Source organism: Mesocricetus auratus, unplaced genomic scaffold (assembly GCF_017639785.1).
Source record: "Mesocricetus auratus isolate SY011 unplaced genomic scaffold, BCM_Maur_2.0 Super-Scaffold_100015, whole genome shotgun sequence".
NCBI lineage: Eukaryota > Metazoa > Chordata > Mammalia > Rodentia > Cricetidae > Mesocricetus > Mesocricetus auratus.
Window position 1 is genome coordinate 23,688,843 of NW_024429198.1, and position 21,833 is coordinate 23,710,675.

Sequence of the window (21,833 nt, forward strand, 5' to 3'; positions counted from 1 at the left end):
AGACATTCTTGTTTTCCTCAGAGAAATGCCTGACAGGTTTATCAAAAAGTGATCAACATTGTTCATCATCAAAGGGATACATATCAGAACTACAGTAACATATTTCTTCACACATTATGATAATGCCCATTATCAAAGAATAAAGTAATAAGTGTTGGCAACAGTGTGAAGACAAGAGAATCATTTTAGAAAAGTGTTGTAATGATAAACTGGTAAATCTATTATCTATTATCATAGGTCGGTTCTTCATAAAAATAAAAGCCATTATATTTTATACTACAGTAGATGGTATATATCCAAGAATAAAAGAGTCAACACATTGAAGAAATATTTAAAGTACCATGATTTCTGAGGTATTTTTAACAATATGTAAGATATGGATACAACCATCCAGGGTCTATCACGGGTAAATAAATAATGAAAACTTGGCAGAGACGCAAGATGCATACACTCAGGTTTTAAATTATATTCTTTTCAAATTATCAATCATTTATGTAATGGACTTTATTATATCTATTTTTCACTCCCCCTCCTCCAACTCTTCCAAGAACTCCCCATATCATCCTCCCTCTAACTTAATGTCCTCCTTTTAAATTAAGTCCAATTAGTTGCTCTCTGTATGCATGCAAGCTTGGGACCATCCTCTGGGACCTGGTGAACCTGCCCATGAACACACTTCTAAGGAAAAATGACTTTCCCTCTTGCAGTAGTCATCATTTGCCAATAGCTTCTTCACTAGAGATGGGATGTCCCATGATGGAATTTTTAACTGACTTGATGTTGTGCAGGTCTTGTGTGAGTAAACAATACCATTGCAATAGGAAGATTATCTGCACAAGGTTAGAGCAACACCAGCATATTAATATAAACATGAATATAAGGCAGTTTGACAATGTGACCATTTAGAATAATAGTATCAATAGGTTGTCCCCTAGGGGCAATGACTTCTGAGTCATGGGTTTTGACTATACTTATAGTATCAAACAAAAAATTCACTCCTGTGGAGGAGACTTAAAATCTAATCAAGAGACTAGTTAGTTACCCTCTAAATAGCTTTGCCACCATTGTATTACGGAGCTTCTTTACAAAGAAAACGAAGTCCTACACATTTCAAGTAACATGGATAAACACAAAAGACATTAAGTTAAGTGAAATAATCCAGGGATGGGAATATGGCTCAGTGGGTAAGAGTGCTCACTCCTCAAACATGAGGCTCTGACTTTGAACCTGCACCTACACAAATAGTTGAATATTTTGCTACTGTGCACTGGTAACCCTAGCATTACACTGAAAAGATGGGAAGAATCCAAGGGATTGTTGGAAAGCCTGCCTAGTAGAAAAGATGAGTTTCTGATTCTACATGGGACTCTGTCTCAAGTCCCAAAGGGAATACTCCACAAAGGAAGGCACCCAGACACTAGAGCTCATCCTCTATCTCACGCCTACATTCCTCCCCAGCATAGGGAGGTGGAGGTACTCCAGAAACCCAAACCCCATCTGATCTCTTTTCTTTGTGGAATCTGGTGAAGGGTATAAGTAGAAACACAGAATAGGATAATTGTTTCCGGGGACCAGGAAGAATGGTGGGGGGGGCGCATCTAGGCCATAGAGCACAGACAAACTTTAACTTTACAAATGAACAAACTCTGGAAATCAGTTGGACAGCATGATCACTAATATTAGTAACAATGGATATCTCAAATGACTAAGAGAGTCTATCTTTTGTGCTCTTACTAAAGAAAAATATGACATAATAGGATGTTTACCAGTTTGACTATGTTAATCAACCTATAGTATGTGCCAATATTTAACTATTTATCATACTCATAAAGTATACCTAAGAAAACAAAGACTTTTCCATAAACTACCAATAGCAAGAAAAAATACAACTTTTCTTGATGGTAAATTTGAGGAGCTAGAAATACATTTTGTCAGGTATTTGAGAGCTAGTCTAAAAGGCCATCACCTGAATGTTAATCAGATGTTCTGACCAAAGATTGTAATAAATTATGAGTTTTCTACTCAGTGATTATTGATTTATTTAAATAATATGCCTGTGCCTAGACAAGGAGGAAGATACTAAGAGTTATACCAGTTCATATGATCTAACAAAGTTAGAGCAGTTGATTTTTCAGACATTCAAGTAGTTCCTGCAGTGTAATAAGTTCTCTGAGTTATAGTTTTATGTTCATTTGGATGAACGCACCACTGCACATGAGTCCAGGAGCCATTCTAGTGTCATCAGCTTCCTGAGCTCCAGGACAGGAGCTCCATCTGAGATGATTTCTCACAGTAGGAGTCCAGGCACTTGAGAAAGCTCTCTGTCCACAGATGTTCTCATGGAAACTGAGGCACAGGCCTTACCACTGACATCTGAGAGTAGATGAGGATTCTTCCTATTTGATTATGGGGAAAGTGGATAAAGTGTATTTTAAATAGAGTGAACAAAATTGGGTCTAAGAAGAGGAAAACCAAAGTGGAGCATGTGTTACACTTAAAATATTTACCTAAAATCATGCAAAAGTATGTATCAGTTTGGTTTTAAAATTAGCTTCCTAACAGTTCCACTGACAGAGGTGTATTCCAGGGATTGTTCACACAAGAGTATAGTTTCATGTCGTGTGTGTGTGTGTGTGTGTGTGTGTGTGTGTGTGTGTGTGATGTTTTAGGGTTGTGAATGTAGACATCAAACCTCCTGAGTTTAATTCTGCCCACTACTACCATGATCCTGCCAAATCTCCCAGTCTGTCTAAGCCCCTCTATAATTATCTCTAAACCAGATGCCCTAATAATGACTTCTCATAAAGTTATGAGGGAAGTAGAATGATTAAAACACACCTACATAAATAAATAAATAAATAAATAAATAAATAAAAGCATATGAATGTAAAGCACTGAGTATAGCTTCTAGGACCCAATTCCATAGGTACTTACCTCTTTCAACCAATCTGTAATAGAAATGACAAAAGAGAAGCCACACAGAAGGGGCCTGGGTTGAAAGCAAGACAAAAGATGGGAAGGGAACTAGGTGGAGAGGAAATAAAGATCATTTACACACCATTATCAGGGCAGATATATTCCATAAGATGGAATAGCATATAAATATTAAAATTATATCATGTTATTAAGCATATTGATTGACAGGTACAGATGTGAGACTTAAGTATTTTAAATTTAAAAACAAAACATGAGCCGGGTAATATGAGTAGTTTCTTTTGTTGAGAAACATTAGTTTTTATAAAGTAGTAAGCGTAGATACAAATGAAACTGCTACATTTTCTCTATTTCTTTTTGGTTTTCCTAGACATGGTTTCTCTGTATTGCTTTGGAGCCTGTCCTGGCACTCACTCTGCAGATCAGGCTCCAAAAACAGAGATCTACCTGCCTCTGCCTCCTAAGTGCTGGGATTAAAGGTGTGTGCCACCAACACCTGGCCATTTTCTCTATTTCATAAGAATTTTGTAAGTACAGATGTATATACATAGATAGTGACTAGAAGAATGTTTTTCCTCTATTTAAAAAGAAAAAAATGCATGATATAAAAGCAATACATTAAACATGGACATCAGCACTTAGGGTTTGTTCAGTATTCAAATATCTGGATAAAGATTGCTAACGCGTGGTTAAATTTAGTATCACTTACTTGAGAAAGTAATTTTATGTCAGGCTTTTAGACAGTTCTTTCAGATGCACAGAATTTCTGGCATGCAGTTCTCTGTTCTATGTACCAGTTTTAGAATGTTGAATAATGTAATACATATACAGAATGAATTGTTGTGAATCATAACTGTATACCAAAACTAATGTATGATTTTGCTACTTTGTGGTTTTGGACCACATCAACAATTCTGCCATTAAATCAAGATACTTCTTTCATATTTCTACATTCACAGAATTATCTGCAAAATAAATTCATGTTTATATTTATCTTCAGTTTGATTTCTGTGAGATAAGCATCCATTCTTCAACTGTGTGCATTAAAGTGCCAATACAGTGAGCATGTGAGAGGCAGCCACGACTGCCCGCTCTGCTCTTCTGGAGTCAGGAGAATTAAAAATATATATTGTTCGGTGATACACAGAGACTTTATCATTGAGTAATTACCCATTTGCCTTTAAAATATTTTGGAAGTTTAAAGCAAGAGAATATCTTGTTATGAAAAATATATAAGCTGTCACCTTAAGTTTCGTGTCCTGTATCTGGAATGATATGTTTCTGTAATATTCTCAAGTACTATTGATAGTGTATAATAGTGTCTCTGGAATGGCATGTTCTCATCAGACTTTCAAATACTATTTCCTTTTTTTTTTTTTTTAACTCTCCCTTAATGACCTGCATATTGGTTTTCCTGTTACTGAGACATTCCCGTTCGGAAGAAAACAGCCAACATAGTAAAGTCAGCCTCTAGCCTAAGCAATCTTATTGTACTTCATGTTTTGAATATTAGGAAAAGAGAAGTCAAGGTGGGCTTCCAACCTGTGACCTAATTTATGTGTTTGACAATTGGAATGGGTCTCTTTAAAGGTTTCTTCCCTCAGTCCAATAGTTGTTTGCAACAGTAACCATGAAATCAGATGGATGATACTGTAACCTTATGAATAATGATGACAAACAAATAGAAATGGAAACTTCTGTCAGATCAATTTATATGTTTATGGTAATAAAACATGATATTACAGTAGAAAAAAGAAATAGATAATAACCATAACTATGTCACTGCATTTTGAGATAATGTTTTGTAGAAATATAATTACCTTTGCTTCTTATGATAATATGTACTGTTACACAATTTAATAGCATATAGCAATTTTGTCTAAAATAATTGAAACATAATATTTTTTATTCCTGAGGTATGTTTGAAAACCAGTAAAATAGGTATGTATGAACCTAACATCTGCATGTGTGTGTACTCTCAGCATTGACACCTAATTGCTTTTGGTCTATTTCACTGTCTCAATTTGGAGCACAAATAAAATGTCAAGATGCTAAGGGGCTTCAAGTGTACTCAGAGCTAGAATAGATGCTTGGCCTAGGCCAGCCCCAGTTTTAAACCCTGACACACAGGAAAGGAAAAGGCCAGGAGCTTACACAGATTCCACCCCAATGTCTTCACTCTAGAAATACCTGAATTATTATTATTTCTAAATGCAGGCTTATGTTGCCCCAGAATTCTGCAAAGGAAGTTCAGATAGTTGGCCCCTCTTGATGCAGATGTGAGTGGCTGAGAGCACATCTGTAGGAAGATTATAAAGCAGGGAGTTATATGTTAATTATGCACATTAGTGAAACTTCAGTGTAGCCACATGATGTAGAATTTAGACAAACAAACAATTCAAATATCAAGGAACATTGTCTCTCTGACACTAGTTAGAATTGTTGCTACCTTTTGGCTGGCTTCCTCTCCTCCTCTAACTTTTTGATCAGAATCATGTTAGACACCCCAGCTTGCTTTTCCCACATCAGACTTCATTCTCTCTCTGTCACATTCTACTCTCCTTTAGAAGACATGATTACCTTCTTGGAACATAATATGTAATTTGTTGACTTGCTATGATATTCTTTGTAATTGTTCTCTGCTTCTTGCTCCAAGAAGGCAGTGCTCTTTATTAAACTGAGAAGAACAGATAATACTCGTGATCTTAGCCAAAGGGCAAAGAAGCGATGACAGTACTCTTTATAAATTTTCATCACTGATACATTCCACCACCTGGTAGGTAATAGATACTTGACAAACATGTCTTAGTTACTTTTCGGTTGCTATGACAAAACCCCATGACCAAGGCAACTCAGAAAATATTTAATTTGGGGTTCATAGTTCCATCACCTGGGACAAATGACTCAAACTTATGAGCTTATGGAGGCCATGTTCACTCAGACCACCACACATCAGTACTATTGCTTTTAACATGTATTCACTGTACAGGTCAATGGGTTTCACTGTGAAATTTCAATACATGCACACAACATATATTGGTCACATCCACCCACCCTCTTTCTCCTCATTCTTCTTACTTAATCTACCTCAGCAACATCCCATTCCCAAGTACATTAGTTATTTTTCTCATTGTGACAATATACCAGACTAAGTACAATGTAGCTATTCCTCATGGTCCCTTGGCCACCAATCTGCCAGGACAAAAAGAGCAGAGGTGGCTTCCAGGGTTTGTATGGCTGTGAGTATGATGGCAATAGCCCTCTATGAGTCAGCTTCACTGAGATAGAGCAACTTTATGACAGAATGAGGGGGAATATATAAGACAGGTACAGCAGCTAGGACATCACCTACTGGGTGCTCATTGTATGCTTCATTTGCACTTGACAGCATGGTCCCATCATGCTGATGGGTGCACAGCACCTACTTATCATGTGGGGAGCAGGAGGAAGGCATTTGTGGTGAACTGTGTCAGAGGTCACAGGAAAGATAAGTCTGGCATGCAGGCTCAGGGACAGCTTCCAGATGAGGTCAGGCAGAGTGTAGGAGGTCTTGCTAGAAGGGAGTCTTCCACTTTGCTCTGAGCTCAGAGAGTTGTCCAGACATGGTGTACTGAACTTTAAGCAGTAGGGTTTTCCAACAGTGTTCCCTTAAATTTTAGCTAAAAGTTTTGGGGGTAAAGCCTACTTCACACTGTTGGGAAACTATGGTGATGGGAGGATGGAGCAATGGGTCACGTTATATCCAGTCAAGAAGCAGAAATGAACGCTGATATTTAGCTCTTTTTCTACTTTTTATTCACACTAAGACTCCAGCCCTTTGGATAACATCATCCATGAAAGAATATTCAGTATTAGTCTTTGCTTTCAAATGCTGTAATACTCATGTTTACAACGCAAGGAATTTAAATCTTTTTATTTCCTTCACCTTGTAAGATTTTTATGCAAATGTTTTAATCCCCCCACTGATAAGGACTGTTATTTGCACAAAGACCCTGCTATATTCTGGGAATCGAATTACCTACATGCAGGCTAGTTGCTCTCTTCATTCACTTCCTTTGCACTGATTATTTGTAACTCACCAAATAGAAAGTGACTATGTGGTCTGATCCCAGCCTCTGGGGAAAAAACAAGAATAAAGTCAGGTGCATTTTCTGCCTTGGTGCTCTTGCTCTTCTGTATGCATCATCTTGATCAAATGTGAAACTTTGCCTTGTTGAGCAGGGGTCTCCTTGAGACCCCGAACTTAATTCTAACAGCACTGAGGATAAGTCTCTCTTCATCAGTGATTCTTTTCTGGGAGCATCCTCATAGATACACCAACTGGTGTGTTTCCATGATGATTCTAAATTCAGTCTGGTTGATAATGAATATTAATCATATACCTGATAGTCTGTGCTTTCAGATCAACTTTTGACTTCCATGTGTAGGAGATTACGTGTTATAATTGTTTCTATAACTGCCTTCTTTTGTTTTATATGGTGTCCTCTGATACTCTTATGTAGCTGTGAATGACAGGGCTTCATTATTCTTTATGGTAGAATCATACTCCATTGCTTGTGCATAAAATTTAGTTTACTTTTCTTTTCATGCATCTGTTGACAGATACATGTACTGATTCTGTATAATGGGCATTGTAAATAGTGCTGCAATAAACACCAGTGGACAGATGTCTTTTCTGCATGCTGACCTCATGCTCATTAGCTAAATGTGAAGGTTCTGTGTTTAGTGTTGTTTTTCTCCTGGATTCTTTGTAACATTTTCCATAGTTGCTGTCTTAGTTGTTTTTCCTATTGATGTAATAAAATACCCCAATCAAAAGCAACTTAACAGAGAACAGGTTTATTTTTGCTCATAGTTTGAGGTCACAGGTCCATAATGATAGGGTTATTAAGGCAGCAAAATCTTGAAGTAGCAGGTCACATTGCATCAGTAGTTGGGGTGAAGTAAATGCTTTTGCTCAGCTCAATTTCTCCTTGTTACACAGTCAGAATCCAGACAGAGCGAATAGTGCCAGCCACAGTGGACAGGTGTTCTTCATATTATTTACTTAGGATCATCACCACAGAATGCTCAGAGGCTAGCATACCTCACAGCTATGCCTGAAACTGTCTCCTAGGATACCATCACTTTTGCTATATTATTTTATACTTTCAATATGTAGGAGAGTTGTTTTTATCCATGCCCTTACCGACAATATTTATAATAGTTTTCGTAACTGGGGAGAATCCTATGGGAAAAAAATCATTGCTTATAAGTATATCTCTAGGAGTTTCTTATTTTTTGTACTCATTCCAGTCTTACACTAAAGGTTTGCTTTTACGGAATGAAGGTTTGGTGTTGAATTTCACTGCTCTGCAGAGGGTGATCCAGCTTTCATGGGACAGTTGTTGAAGATGCCCTTTTCCCAAAGGGATGTAGCTCTTTTCATTGTGTGGAACTATGCTGAAAGAAATGTTTTTTCAAACTTCACTTTTTTTTCACTCTTAAGAAATGATTTCTCTAATCTCACCAGTGAAGCTTCCTCAATTTAATATTCACCATGAAAAGCAAGCAACGATTGCCCTAAGCCTTGTGAGAGAGAAAGCTGTGATGATGTTATGTACCATAAAGAAAAAGGTTGCTGGGAAGGCAATGGAATCAGTGACTAGCTTTATCATTTTTAACTGTATAAATTGTCATATATTACCTAAGTGAACACTTTCAATTACATTGTGAGTAGGGGGAAAATGTCCTTTTGTTCTAAGAAGGAAGTAGATGCTAAAAGAGATTAAATATCTCTTCTCAACTTAAATGACTAAAGCTAAAGGGAGCCTGGGGTGTGGTTTATCTTACTCTTTAACTGGAGCTGTTATCATTATTGTACATTAGAATAAATCTGAGACAGTGAGATGTGGTCATCACATTTTCTATAATCTTAAATAATTGTTTTTTTATCCATTCCATGTATATTCAGGAAGCAAGCACAGCTCACCTTTTCCAAAACCCTGTACCTTGAATGAACTTAGGACATACCTCCTCTCAGCACCCACCCATCAATTGTTGTGCAGAAAGCACTCAGGGAAGGATGGATAAAAGTCAAGATCACTGTAGTCTGTGCTGTGTGGCGCTGGCTCTTTATTACCTCATTAATCGGCAGACTTGATTGGCCTTATCATTCTCTCATCACCTATTGACCCGATTCACTCCAATACTCAGAAAAGAATGACTTTGGTTGATCAAAATGACCATTTATCATCCAAAGATGATGAGTAGTTATTGGGTCCAAGATAGAAAACTTTGTATTTGTGTGTGTGCATGTGTGTCAGTGTGCATGTGTGTGTGTGTGTGTGTGTGTGTGTGTGTGTGTATGTGTGCATGTACCACATGGAAGTTAAAGGTTACCTAAGGAATTGATCCTCACCTTTCACCTTACCCCACCAAGTATAACAGTGTAGTGGGCCCATTAGGTGCCCAGGAGTTTCTTCAGATTTGCCTCTCCACCTCCCATCTTGTCATAGGACTTCTGGGAATGGAGATAAGCTCATTGTACCTAGCCTATGTGGCTGCTAAGGATTCACATTCAGGTTTTTATGCATTTGGGACAAGCGCTTATACTCACAGAGCTAGACTCCCAGAACTCTAGAGCCATAAAAGAAATCTGAAATCTAACTAAAATCATACTTGTGTATACATGCATTATGGTGTGTGTGTGTGTGTGTGTGTGTGTGTGCTTTGTCAAGAATAGTGATTGGTGATTGTCAAGAATAGTGGAAGTAGAGAAACACTGCTACTGTTGCACACTGCTGCCAGCATCCTGTTGTTCTCAAAGACCTCCCCTTAAGTGAAGCCAAATATTTCACCATAGAAAATAAGTTCAGGATGAACTGAAATGGAGTATAGACTTTAAGCATGGGAGAAATAGAGAGATGCTTAAGAGGAAGTCCTGATTTAAGGGTCTTATAGTTGCCACAGTTTCTGATGGCTTCTGAAACTTCATCTCAAAGAACACTAAAAAATCTTTTCCTTTTTGGCAAATTACATCATGAGTTGGTTCCTGAGTTGGTAGTGATAGCTTCAGAGTAGATAAGGTAAAGTCACCATAGGTTAAGACCTGCCAGGTAGTTTTGATGTCTGTGATACAAGCAAAGGCTTAGTTCTCTCATTGAGGCTGTCTGAAAATATCTGAGAAGAGACTAAAGCCACACATGGAAGTCATGTGGGCTTAGGCCTTATGCATGGTTCATTGCTATTTTAACATTTTTAGTAGAAAACATCTCTCTTATCATCTTATATATTAGAGAATATATGAAAGAAATACTTGTGTCAAGAATCTGAAATGTTATTTTGGGGGTTTTTATTGTGTATGTGTGCATGTATGTGTGTGCATGTATGTGTGCATGTGAGTGCAGATTTGTTGGCCTTGTACATGTGTGTGCAGGTGCCCATGGTGGCCATCAAATCCCCTGAGAGTGGATGAAGTACAGGCAGTTGTGAGCAGACTGATGGGTGCTGGGAAGCAAACTGGAGTCCTCAGTATCAGCAGTATGCACCCTTAGCTGCTGAGTTATCTATCCAGCTGCTAATGCCTCTGTTTTTAAAGACCTTTCTTTTAGTTTTTTTTTTATATGTCAACAGTCTTCTAAGCCAGGGTTGTCACTTGTGCCAGAATTTTTGACTCTCAGCTTATGAAAAGCTTCAATATGGCTTCTACTGCTTTCCCTGTCACCTTAATTTTCTTTCTCTCCCTGTCCTGCCTTAGTGATTGCTAATGGACTCTCTGAAGAGGTCTTTGCTTTGCTTTCTTACCTGTCATTCAGTTCATGCCACCTTTCACATAACATTTGATAGGTACGGCGCTTTGCTCCGTTTGGCAGAGGTGTGGGCATGTCCGTAAGTTTGAGGGGTGGGATGCATAGCTCCATTGTTCGTCATTAGTTACACACAGGAACACCTTCTGTGCTTGCTTTTTCTCAAACTCTAACATTGCATCTTTATGCACAACTACATATCTGCATGGAAAAGCAAGGACACAAACCCAGGCTGTGTGACAACCTGAGGAACTGTTAATTGCTGAGGATGTGCTCATGGTTCTGCAAAACTGTCTACACTCAGGCAATTGCCTTCATTAAGTAAACCTTCAGTAACCCTTAATATAATTAGTGATGAGAAAAGACAGCCTGTGACTGTGTATAATTTATGCGCATAATAAAGCCAACATTGATGTTATGAGTCACTCATGGTTTTCCTTTCTCTTTCACAATTGTTTCCAAGAATTGCTGAATTATTTTTTTTCCTTATTCCACACTGGGCTAAAGCAGCTGGATGATGTGAGGGAAAATTGTAGTCTGATTCTGAATGACGAGAATCTATTCCTAGGTCTAAACTATAATAGTTCTTTCAGTGTCTCACACTGGCACTGCCTTGATTTTTTTTTTTTTTGCATCTTGCAGTGTGTATGTAAGAAAATGTCCACTGTAGGATTCTCCTCTGTTACAGTTAACCTTTTCCCTTATGAACTTCTTTGGGATTTTCATCATACTGTCCTTGTCCTGGTGGGCCTTGGATGCTGTCCTTTATTGAGGCAACATATATCCTCAAGAATAAGTGATCCAAGTCTCTATGTAGAGAAGTTTGAAATTACTCAATTTCTGCTTATTTCCACACTGAGAAAAGAATCTGTGTTCTCTGAAACCCTACCCTTACTAACGCTCTGGGGAGAAAATAGATTCTACAGTAAAATGATTTTGCAGAATGATACTTGTACTATCACTCCTTTCACAGATTCTTCAGGTGCCTTAGTCTTGTGGAGTTTCTGTAATCCATTTGTTTGGTTTATATAGAAATTTCCACATTAGCTGAGATTTTTTTTGGTGACACTTTGTATGTAATACTAAAATACTGAAAATAGTGACAATTGCATTAGAGACAAAATGCTGTAAGAGGAAGTCTATTGTTTAAGTAAATGATATCCTTTGGGGGCTGTCAGACACATGCTAATATTTTAGGGTTGCCCAAGTATTATATAGTCAGTCCTTTCAAACTTTCCAAATATTTGAACCAGTTGTTACTTTAGTAAATATAAATTACTGGAGTAGATTTTGGATGTGCCAAGATTTGGCAACAAGATCATATAAGAAGCCAGAACCGCTTGAAGACAGTGGTGTTCAGTAGAAATGATTTGGATCAGTGTTCTTCCCTTGACATTTTACATCCTGGGTACTGGGTAATTATTTCCTTTGTGGGTAACCCATGGCCTCAGCCTGAGCCTGAGCCATTAGTGAATTCATGACTAATAATTCTCACTATGGCTATGACAAACACAGTGTCTCCTGGCAGTGGGAATGGGAACTAAATTGCTCTAGAGAAAGGACTATTGGTTTACATGATTTTCATGCAGCTGACTGTCTCTCTGACTTCCCAGGTATTTCACCTTTGATGGAGAAGGTCAGCTAGCACTGGAAGTCTGTTCAAATGAGTAGAGATGAAGGATACTATTATTATTATGAAATATAGTAGCTGTGAGTGTAACTTTGTGATTCAATCTTTGACTAAAAAGAAAAAATGTAATAAATAAAAACAATGTCAGAGAAAATATGAATAAGTAGGTAGATGAATGGTTGGATGAATGGATGGGTGGATGAATGAATGAATGAATGAATGAATGAGGTATAAAAATACTAGACTTGTTCCAAATTTGTGTTTACTGGAACAAGAATGGAGAGCTGTGGTTTTCTTTAGTTACATTCCTTGTTGGTAAGAATGTTTGTTGACCTTTGCCTGAATAGTATGTTTGTGGTCTAAGTGGACTTTATAATCAAGGAAGGGATGGCTGGAAGGTAATCTAAGGTCCCTGAAGAGGGAATAAAGAATGAAGCTATCTTGCTCTTTACTAGATGGCCTGACATTCATTTGATAAATATTATTCCTTTTGGCATTTTTTAAAATTTAAAAATGAAAGTATAATTATAAGAGAAATAAAAGATTGGCAGCCATAATATGAAATATCAAACATTAAATGTTACTAGGGTTCTAAGCAGCTAAGTTCTGTAGTATGAGTAATAGACTGAAGGTTTCAGGATATGGTTCCTTCTAGAGAGAGGCAAGTGCATTAGTCAAAGGATAAGGAGAAGAGATATTCTATGTAGACTTGTGCTGTCAGTCTCCCAGAAGGGCCGGAAGGAAAAGGAAATGTGACTTCTGATCTACCTTCACCAATCTAAAGTTGAGAGAATATATTAAAACCTTAATAAATCTGAAGCTAATTCATTATTACCAAAAAAAGAGAGATGCTATTATCTTTTCTCATTAAAAGCAAAGACTTTGGAGACCAGTTCTTTACATTAGATTTTACTGATGGCTCCTTACAAGGTATTACTTTTCTTAAGCAGATTAATCCTGCATCCAATTTATGTCAGTTCTCCGGGCCTTGCATCCTGGTGTATAAAGTGAAGGTTAGATAAGATGGTCTCTAAGGACTCCTTCAGTTTCACAACGCCAGGATTCAGCCATTCTGTATTGGGTTTGCTGGAGGGCAGAAAAGTCAAATTAGATATGAAAGAGAAATAAGAAATGGCAGATTTTTTAGAGGCAGTTTTATAAATGAGTGCACTGTTCATAAGCAGTTACTTGATGAAAAAAATCAATAGATGGCCTTTTAATGGTCAGTTTGGGGGTGTTTACAAATATCATAATGTTCACAATTAATTAGAAATAATCTTTGCAGTGTTGTGCAGAGCTACCCTGATTTCCAGCAGTGTTGTTCTGAGGCTAAAGGGGTAGAACTCTATGCTAAATACACATTTACCAAGCAAGTTTTTGAAAATAACTTGGGCACATGACAGTCTGCAGTAGGGACAGCTGGATGGCTTAGTGGGTAAAGGCACTTTCCAAATCATGGCCTCAGTTAGATACCCTGAAATCCACATGATGGAAGCAGAGATCCAACCCCTGAAAGCAGTGCTCAAACTTCCACCCCCACATCACCTAATTAGTAGTGTTAAAAAGAGTCAACAGTGTAACTGGGTAGAAATTGTATATTAATTATTTTCTTCCATAACCACAAGATGAAATTGTTTCTCAAGTTTGTTTTTCTGAGGTCAGCTGATTTGGGAGGCCCCCATACTCATTGTTTGAGATGTCTGTACTCAGCTCTCAGCAGAATGTCATTGTTGTTATCCGCCTGGGTGATGCCTAATCATTTCATTGCAAAGTGCTTGGGTTATTGACAACTGTAAAAATTGTTTTTCTCTTCATCTTTTCAAATATTCAGTATGTGTTTATAAGTGGAAAAAAATCAAGGTAAACATTTGTAAGTAGAAAAATTTAAAGGTACATTTAAGCATTTTAGGGTAATATTTTAAAAGTTAAAGAAACTATAAACTCTGAAATGAGAAGGCTAGCCTTGTTATTCTAAAACTGCCATCTGTCTGAAGTGGTGGGTGCTTTCTTTTACTTTCTTTCTTTCTTTCTTTCTTTCTTCTTCTTCTTCTTTTTTTTTTCTTTTTTTTTTTTTTTTTGCTTGTAGCTATGGGTTTTGTTTTGTGTAGTCGCTTCTGTCATGGTGTTCCAGATCATAATATTATTCATTCATGGTACAATCTACCTGCACCTTGGAACCCTGAGAAATAAATTCTGAATGCACAAAAGCCTGTGTGAGGAATTGCCTCTAACTCCCAAATGGAAGGTCATTGCTTAGTATTTATGCGCCCTCCTCTACTCCTTCTTCATGCTCCATTCAACACCAATGTGCAAACCTTAAAGCCAATCCCTGTGCTTGCTGATAAATAGATCTGCTCCAAGTGGTCGCACTCCAGCTGCTTGCCAAGATGAGACACTTTATAATGTCTCAGAAGTGTTTCTCAAACTTGTGCATTGAATCTGATATCCTTTGATTAGCAATATTCTACTTTTCCGGGCAGTAGAGTTGATACAAGCTTCCCAGGTTGTGTCTGAGAACAAGAACTATCACAGTAAGAAGCTCTCACATATGGGGGCTGCCCTGTTCTACCTGTACCTTGCTTAACTGTTCACACAGCTCAGCCATTTACACAGCTCCCCCACCACAAGTCTGTATTTTCTTACTACTCAAAATGTTATTTCCCTGACTCCTGAGGACATATAGTGTCTGATATAACCACTATCCACATGGATGTGGAAACATACTGTTCTCCTTCACACAGAATTATCTCCTACTCTAATAGATGTTTTTATCCTCAAATGGAAGGAGATAGGAAGGCAATGATATTTTCAGATACAGTTGTATGTACAATTATCCTTGGGCAGGAGTAGGCTTAAGTTTGGCAGTAGTTAGATATTAAAATATTCTACAACCAACTTACAAACAAATTAAAAATGTGTATGTGCTTAATTTTTGGTTTGGTGCTTTTATTATTTTTCCTGTCTATTTGTGGGTAGTAACAGAGGGCTAAGCCATTGATGTATGGAATGTCTGAGGAATTTGAAAATATTTGTAGAAAACTAAAATTTATGGAATAATTTTTATTTATGATATGAAATAAGTGTGAGAGAGATATAGCATAGATATCAAAGAAGTCATAAAGGACTCAGGGCAGGAGCAGCCCTGGTGAGACTGTGAGTTTCCCAAGGAAGGATGCATGCAAGACAACATGAAAAAAGGCCCTCATAACATGTCAAAAGATGTCCTGCATATAATGGATAGATTGGCCTGTGGTGGTACAGTAAGACAAGGTCTGAAAATTCCCAGACTACAGGATATTAAATGTGTTCATTTAATTAAGATATTGAGCTCTGGTTGAAAAACTGAGGGAAATTTGGAAAAGAACTGTTTTGTAATTCTGAGTGCTGTAGAAGTCAGTGCTAGAAATACATTGTTATCACAATCAGGAATGGTGACTTTCATCCTCTTCTATCACAGCCGATCTCTGGTTGTTGTTGTTCTTGTCACAGACTCTCCTTATCCCTCTCATTTCCCCTCTTCACTCTTCTTTGCCCTGAGGTCACTTGGCTATTCCAGTCCCACCTCTCTGGACTCCAGTCTTCTGCTCCCTTGTCAGCCCCTGGGCTCCATGTTTTCATGGTCTAGTACATTCCTGCCCCAGATTCCTAAGCTGTGTTTCCTCTGTGCTCAGTAGGCGACTTCAGTTTCTCTGTTCTTCTCATCACTTTTCACTTCTGGGTGGCCTCTTCTTTTTTTTTTATCATTTTTTATTTTAATTTTAAATAGCTTGTTTTACATGTCAATCCCAGTTCCCTCTCCCTCCCCTCCTCCCGCACTCCCCATCCCCCCCACCCTCCCACCCTATTGCCAAATCCTTCCACATAGGGGATATCTAGAGTCTGTCATTTCACTCTGGGTAGGGTCCAGGCACTCCCCTAAGAGTCCAGGCTGACAGAGCATCCCTCTCTGTGCTATAGGCACACGAAGACTGTTTGTATTCCAGGGATAGACACTGATCCACAGCTCAGGGCCCCATAGGTTGCCCAGGCCTTCTCGCTGACACTCACATTTGGGGGGGCCAGATCAGTCCCATGCTGGCCTCCCCACTGTCAGTCTGGGGTCCAAGAGCTCTCCCCTGTTCAGATCAGCTGTGGGTGGCCTCTTCTTAATAGAAACATTGTACCATACTCCAAGTCATTTTGTTACATATTGGAATCTTGGATCAGTAGTTTTCTTTTTCTCAAAATTGAAGGCAGTCCCCTTCTTAAAGCTGCAGGTTCTTGCTGAAACATGTAGCCAAATCCCGTCTTTACTCTAATCTCATAGCCAGAGTACTTTATTTTTCTTTCTCACTATTCTTTCCTTGCACTTATCATGGAATGCCCTTAAAGGACTTCTGTAAAATCTCTCTCTCTCTACTTTATTTTTTATTGATCTTTCAACCCCTGCTGCAGTATGACATGATCTCCCGTTGGCTGAAAGAAATGTTCTCTAATACCTCTTAACTCACCTGACATACTGTGGAATCTGATGAATGCTGTGAGCTACACGAACAGGAAAATCTTCCTCTGGATTTTCATTGCTCCCCCTCACCCTTATTTTCCTTTTCTTGTTCATCTCATATCAATCTTTGTTTCATTTCTTACACATTTCCCCCCATGGTTCTTCCTTTTTTATTCTTTTTAATTTTTTATGTATTTAAAAGTTTTTATTTTCATTTTACACACCAAGAACAGATCCTCCTCCCTCTCCCTCCTCCCGTCCTCCTACTCCACCCTACCTTCCCCCCCACCTAATCTCCCCATCCACTGCTCAGGAAGGGTAAAGCCTCCCATGGTGAGTCAACAAAGTCTGACATATCAAGTTGAGGCAGGACAAAGCCCCTTCCCAATGTATCAATGTTGGGCAAGGTATCCCTCCCTAGGGAATGGGTGGCTCCAAAAAGTCAGGTAATATACTAGGGATAAATCTTGGTCCCACTGCCAGTGACCACACAGACTGCCCAAGCCACAGAACTGTCACCTCCATTCAGAAGGCCTAGTTTGGTTCTATGTAGGTTCCTCTGCTGTCAGTCCAAAGTCAGTGAGCTCCCAATAGCTTATGTTAGCTGACTCTGCAGGTTTCCCCATCATGATCTTGACCACTCTGCTCATATACTCCCCCCTCTCTCTCTTCAATTGGACTCTGCGAGCTTGACCCAGTGCTTAGCTGTGGATCTCTGCATCTGTTTCCATCAGTTACTGGATGATGGCTGTAGGATGACAATTAGGAGGTTCTTCCTTTAAACCTCTTGTCATTGTACACATAATTTTTGAGTCATTTCGTGTTAAGATGCATTCTGTCTGCTACCCCATCACCAGAAAGTTAAGTAAATGTTCCTCTTTTTGATGTGTCTTCCACATTGTAAGTTCGCAATTTGCAGGGACAGAGAATCATATGGAGAGCCCTGACTTGTCACTTACTCAAGAGTAAGATGGCAGAACTCATAATCAACTTATAAATGGAGGGGGAAAAAGATCATGTAGCAGCAGCTTTTGTGCACAGGGAAGTCACACTGTACAAAGTGCTGAATTGCCGTTGGGATCTTCTGCATGAAGTTAGTACAGGGGCTTCTTAACTGGGGTGCATTGCCTCTGCTCAGATGACTGATGCTAAAGACAGATGCTACAGAAATGTGCTGTTATGTCCACTCAGATATGTTCTCTCCTTCTGGTGAATGAGTGGTCCCTTGAAAATAGATGTGTCTCACTATGACAAAAGTTCCAAGAGTCACAGAAGAGAACAGATAGGATCAGGACAGCTGACATGGGGTTGTGTCACATATGTCAGAGGCATAAGCCTGATTTGTACAGCTTAAATTTGAACCAGATCTCACAAGTCTTTGCTTGTGAGTACTGCCTGGGACCGTTCTTTTAGGAGTGCCCAGGCTCACAACTAATGCAAGCTTCCATAAGTTTTTGAATGTGCCACAATGAGAGGAACAAGATGTATACTCATCTTCTCAAGACTACAATAGGGATATTCTTGTGCTTATAAACAATTACTGAAGTCAACTAGTCTCAATGACAGATTCTTGATCTGTATCCTTGAACAATACTCAAGAAGAAGAAAATGGACATTTCATTCTAAGTTCCAGAACCTTAAAGATGACCTACAGTAAAGAAAGGAAGACCTTCCCATCAAAAAGAATGTTTTAAAACAATGGCTAGAATAAAGTCCTTCAAAGGAAAGCTTTGAAAAAAGCCATGGATTCAGAATTAACTGCCTGAGAAACTCTGCAACACACAGGAAATATTACAGAGCATGTCAATCTTTGCTGCACTGTTCTGTTTCTTGGCTTTCAATTCCATTCCATTGATAAAAGCCATGTCAAGTGCATTTATTTGCTACTTTAAGGAGTGCATTTATTCTTTTTCAGTTACTGATAGGTACCAATTTGTAATTGTTTAGTAACCAATCCGTACTGCAGAATTGTCCCTGTTTCTTTTCAGATCTGTTTTTGCCTTGTATATTTGGGGAATACTGTATTAATTGTAGGCATATTAACTTTGGATATTTCACCCTCACTGTCCTCTGCACTTTTCTGATTAACAGTTGTTCGTTTCCTTGGCATTTCTGTGTATATGTTGGACCATTTTTTCCCACTTTCAATCTTTGACTGTAAAATGCTTGTCTTGATCTGTCTGTTTGTGCCTCCTTGTAGCTTTTTGAGCTTTTTGGATGTGTGAGCTATGGTTTCTCACTGAATTGTGTAAGTTATAGTCATTAGGTGTTTGGCTTTTCTCCCTTCTCTGTCACACCTTCCCTTCTGGATGCTGACTGGTGTCCCATACTGTTTTGATATTTTGTTCAATTTTTTCCAGTCTCTTTTTCTCCATCATTTATGTTTTATATCATGTGATAGTCTACCCTCAATCCATCCAGGTTACTCCTGTTAGCTTAAGTCTGCTATCAATGTTTTCTGATAAAATTTTCATTATGATTATTTTCTTTTTCTACCACAGAATTTCAGTTTGATGAGGAACTGCTAAAAATGCCATTTGGGACCTTTATGAGGAGGCCAGTAGTGTTTGCATTTTGTTCCTCTATCTGACCCATATTTTTGTACTTCTCTGAAACCTTGTAAATAGTTTAATTGAAAACTAGACATTTCAGATAACATCATCTCTGGATATTGAGTGTCACTCTTATTGTTAGCATGTGGCCACTGTATGTTTGTTTGTTTTGTGTTGTAGTCTCATGAGACAAGGTTTCACATACCCTATGCTGGTCTCAAACTCCTTCTATAGCCAAGGGTGACTTAAGCTCCTGATCCCCTTTTGCCACCTCCCAAGTTCTGGGTGTGCCACACCTTGGTTGTATATTAGCAGAACTCATTTTATGATATTCAGTTTTCTCTGGTAAGCCCCTGCAGTCACTTCATATGTGACTTCAAGTCACTGCCTTCCCTCTCTATCAACACCTCATGGTTGATGTTCAAAACCGTAGCTCTGGTGTTATGAGAAGCTTTTTCTTTTGCTAGCCGTTTTGGTTTATCCCCCGCCAGTCGCCTGGGCTCTGCCGCGCCAGCCTGGTTCTAGATCCGCATGAGTCCCAAATAAACACACAGGAGGCTATATTAATTATGAAGCTGTTGGCCTTGTTTGTCTCTTACTGGCTAGCTCTGCCTTAAGTAATTACCCCATAATTGTTAATCTAAGTATGTTTCTTACCGGAGAAGTTTCCGGGCTCCTACCCGGCGTTACATGTCGACTCTCTTGTTTCCCCTTCCCAGAATCCTCCTCGACTCCTAGTCCCTCCTATCTAGGTTTTCTAGTGGCCAGACAGTACTTTATTGACAAATGCACAGGCAAATAACAGGACTTCCCCAACACTCTGGTAAGGAGTATTGGAGCTCACTCTTCTTTGCATCTCTTTTGAGCTTCTTCTTCCTCATCTGACGAGATACAAGGCTTTGTGAATAATCCTGACCACAAGAAGGGTCTTCACAGATATCTCACTTTTTGAGTCTTCCTATAACTTTCTCGCTAGTCTTGATGCCATTTCATTTATTCCAGTTTTGACTTAAGTGAACTGCACAGATCAAGGATGTCTCTGTCTAATTCAGTATTCCCATTCACTTAACCTTTTTATGCTACGTTAAAAAAAAAGTCCCCTCAAGATAACTCTGGATTCCTCTGTCTATTCACCCTTTGTCTCTTTGGGCAGCACTTGTCTCCCATGACTCTGGAGGCAGAAGGCAAGATATTGAAGCGTTGCTTTTGGAGTGAATCCTTTCTCTTCTCCAGGCAAATGTTTCTGCACTTGCTATGGGCCCTTTAGACAATTTGTAGGTAATTTTAATATTTTCATTAAAAGACAGGTCTTACCAACTATGGTTGTCATAATGAAAGTAGATCTTTGGAGCCCATAGTCTCTCATTGTCAGGTGGATATCCTTCATGAGTCCTGTTTTAGAACATCCTCATCACTCTACACTATTCCTTTATGTCATTTGCAAGCAAAGCCTTGCAATTTGCTCTCAGCCATAAAAAGCCACTGATCTAACTTTTGACTCTCTGACTTTGCTTTTCCAAAAGTTTCACAAAAATGAAGACACCTGCCTCTGATCTCTTCTTCCTACTACTGCCTTTGGGTCCTTCTGTTTGGAAATTAGTCACTCATTCCTTTTAAGTGCTAGATAGCATTCTATTGATAGAATAAGTTCCTGTTTACCTACTTACCACCAAATGAACATTTGTATTATTGCTGTTTTGAAACTAATAAGTGAATAATATTTCTATAGAAATTTGTTTACATGTCTTTGTAAAGATAAACGTCTCATGAATGTGTCTGATGAAAGTGTAATTTCTGGGCATACTCAGTGCATGTTTAACTTTTAACCAACCAAAAAAACTGCTTTTTAAATGGCTGTGTTATGATGTATTCTAACAAATACTGGGTCACCGTTTCATGTGCTGAACAGATTTGTTGTTATCTTTCTTTATTACACATATTCTAATGATTGTATGATGCCCTGCCTTTTGTTTTTATAGATTTTATTTTTATTTTTAATTATGTGTATGTGGGTATGGATGGGCTGTGCACATAAATGAGATATCTGACAGAGGAGGGCATTAGATTGCCTAGAGCTAGAGTTACGAAGTTGTGAACCATCATCCATGAGTATTAGGAACCAGAGCAGTATGTACTTCTAATGGTTGAGTCATCTTTCTGGTCCCTGTTCTTCCATGTCTTAATTATGGTAATGAAAGTTTTCAATTGACTCCAAATAAAATCTGCATTTTCAAAAGGCGCAGTGGGATCCCTCGAGAATATTTGAGGATACTCAAGTTTGTCTCAGGGAAAAACTGGTTTAATTGTAAGTTTTCAGCATTTTCTTAAAAATGACATTATATGGAATATTCAAAAACTGTATATACTAAAATGAGATTAATAACTCCAGAAACTCAGATACGGTTTATCATATCATATGGTTCCTGTCTCATCTTTTTCATCTCCGT

At 38.5% G+C, this 21,833-nt stretch overlaps 1 protein-coding gene and 1 pseudogene across 4 annotated transcripts in view; one reads left to right on the top strand and one right to left on the bottom strand.

The window, feature by feature from the left end:
• Positions 1 to 21,833, top strand: part of Ctnnd2 (catenin delta 2) — an 814,201-nt gene that overhangs the window by 219,633 nt on the left and 572,735 nt on the right. The window lies entirely within an intron of this gene.
• Positions 5,536 to 5,663, bottom strand: LOC121144409 (annotated as a pseudogene).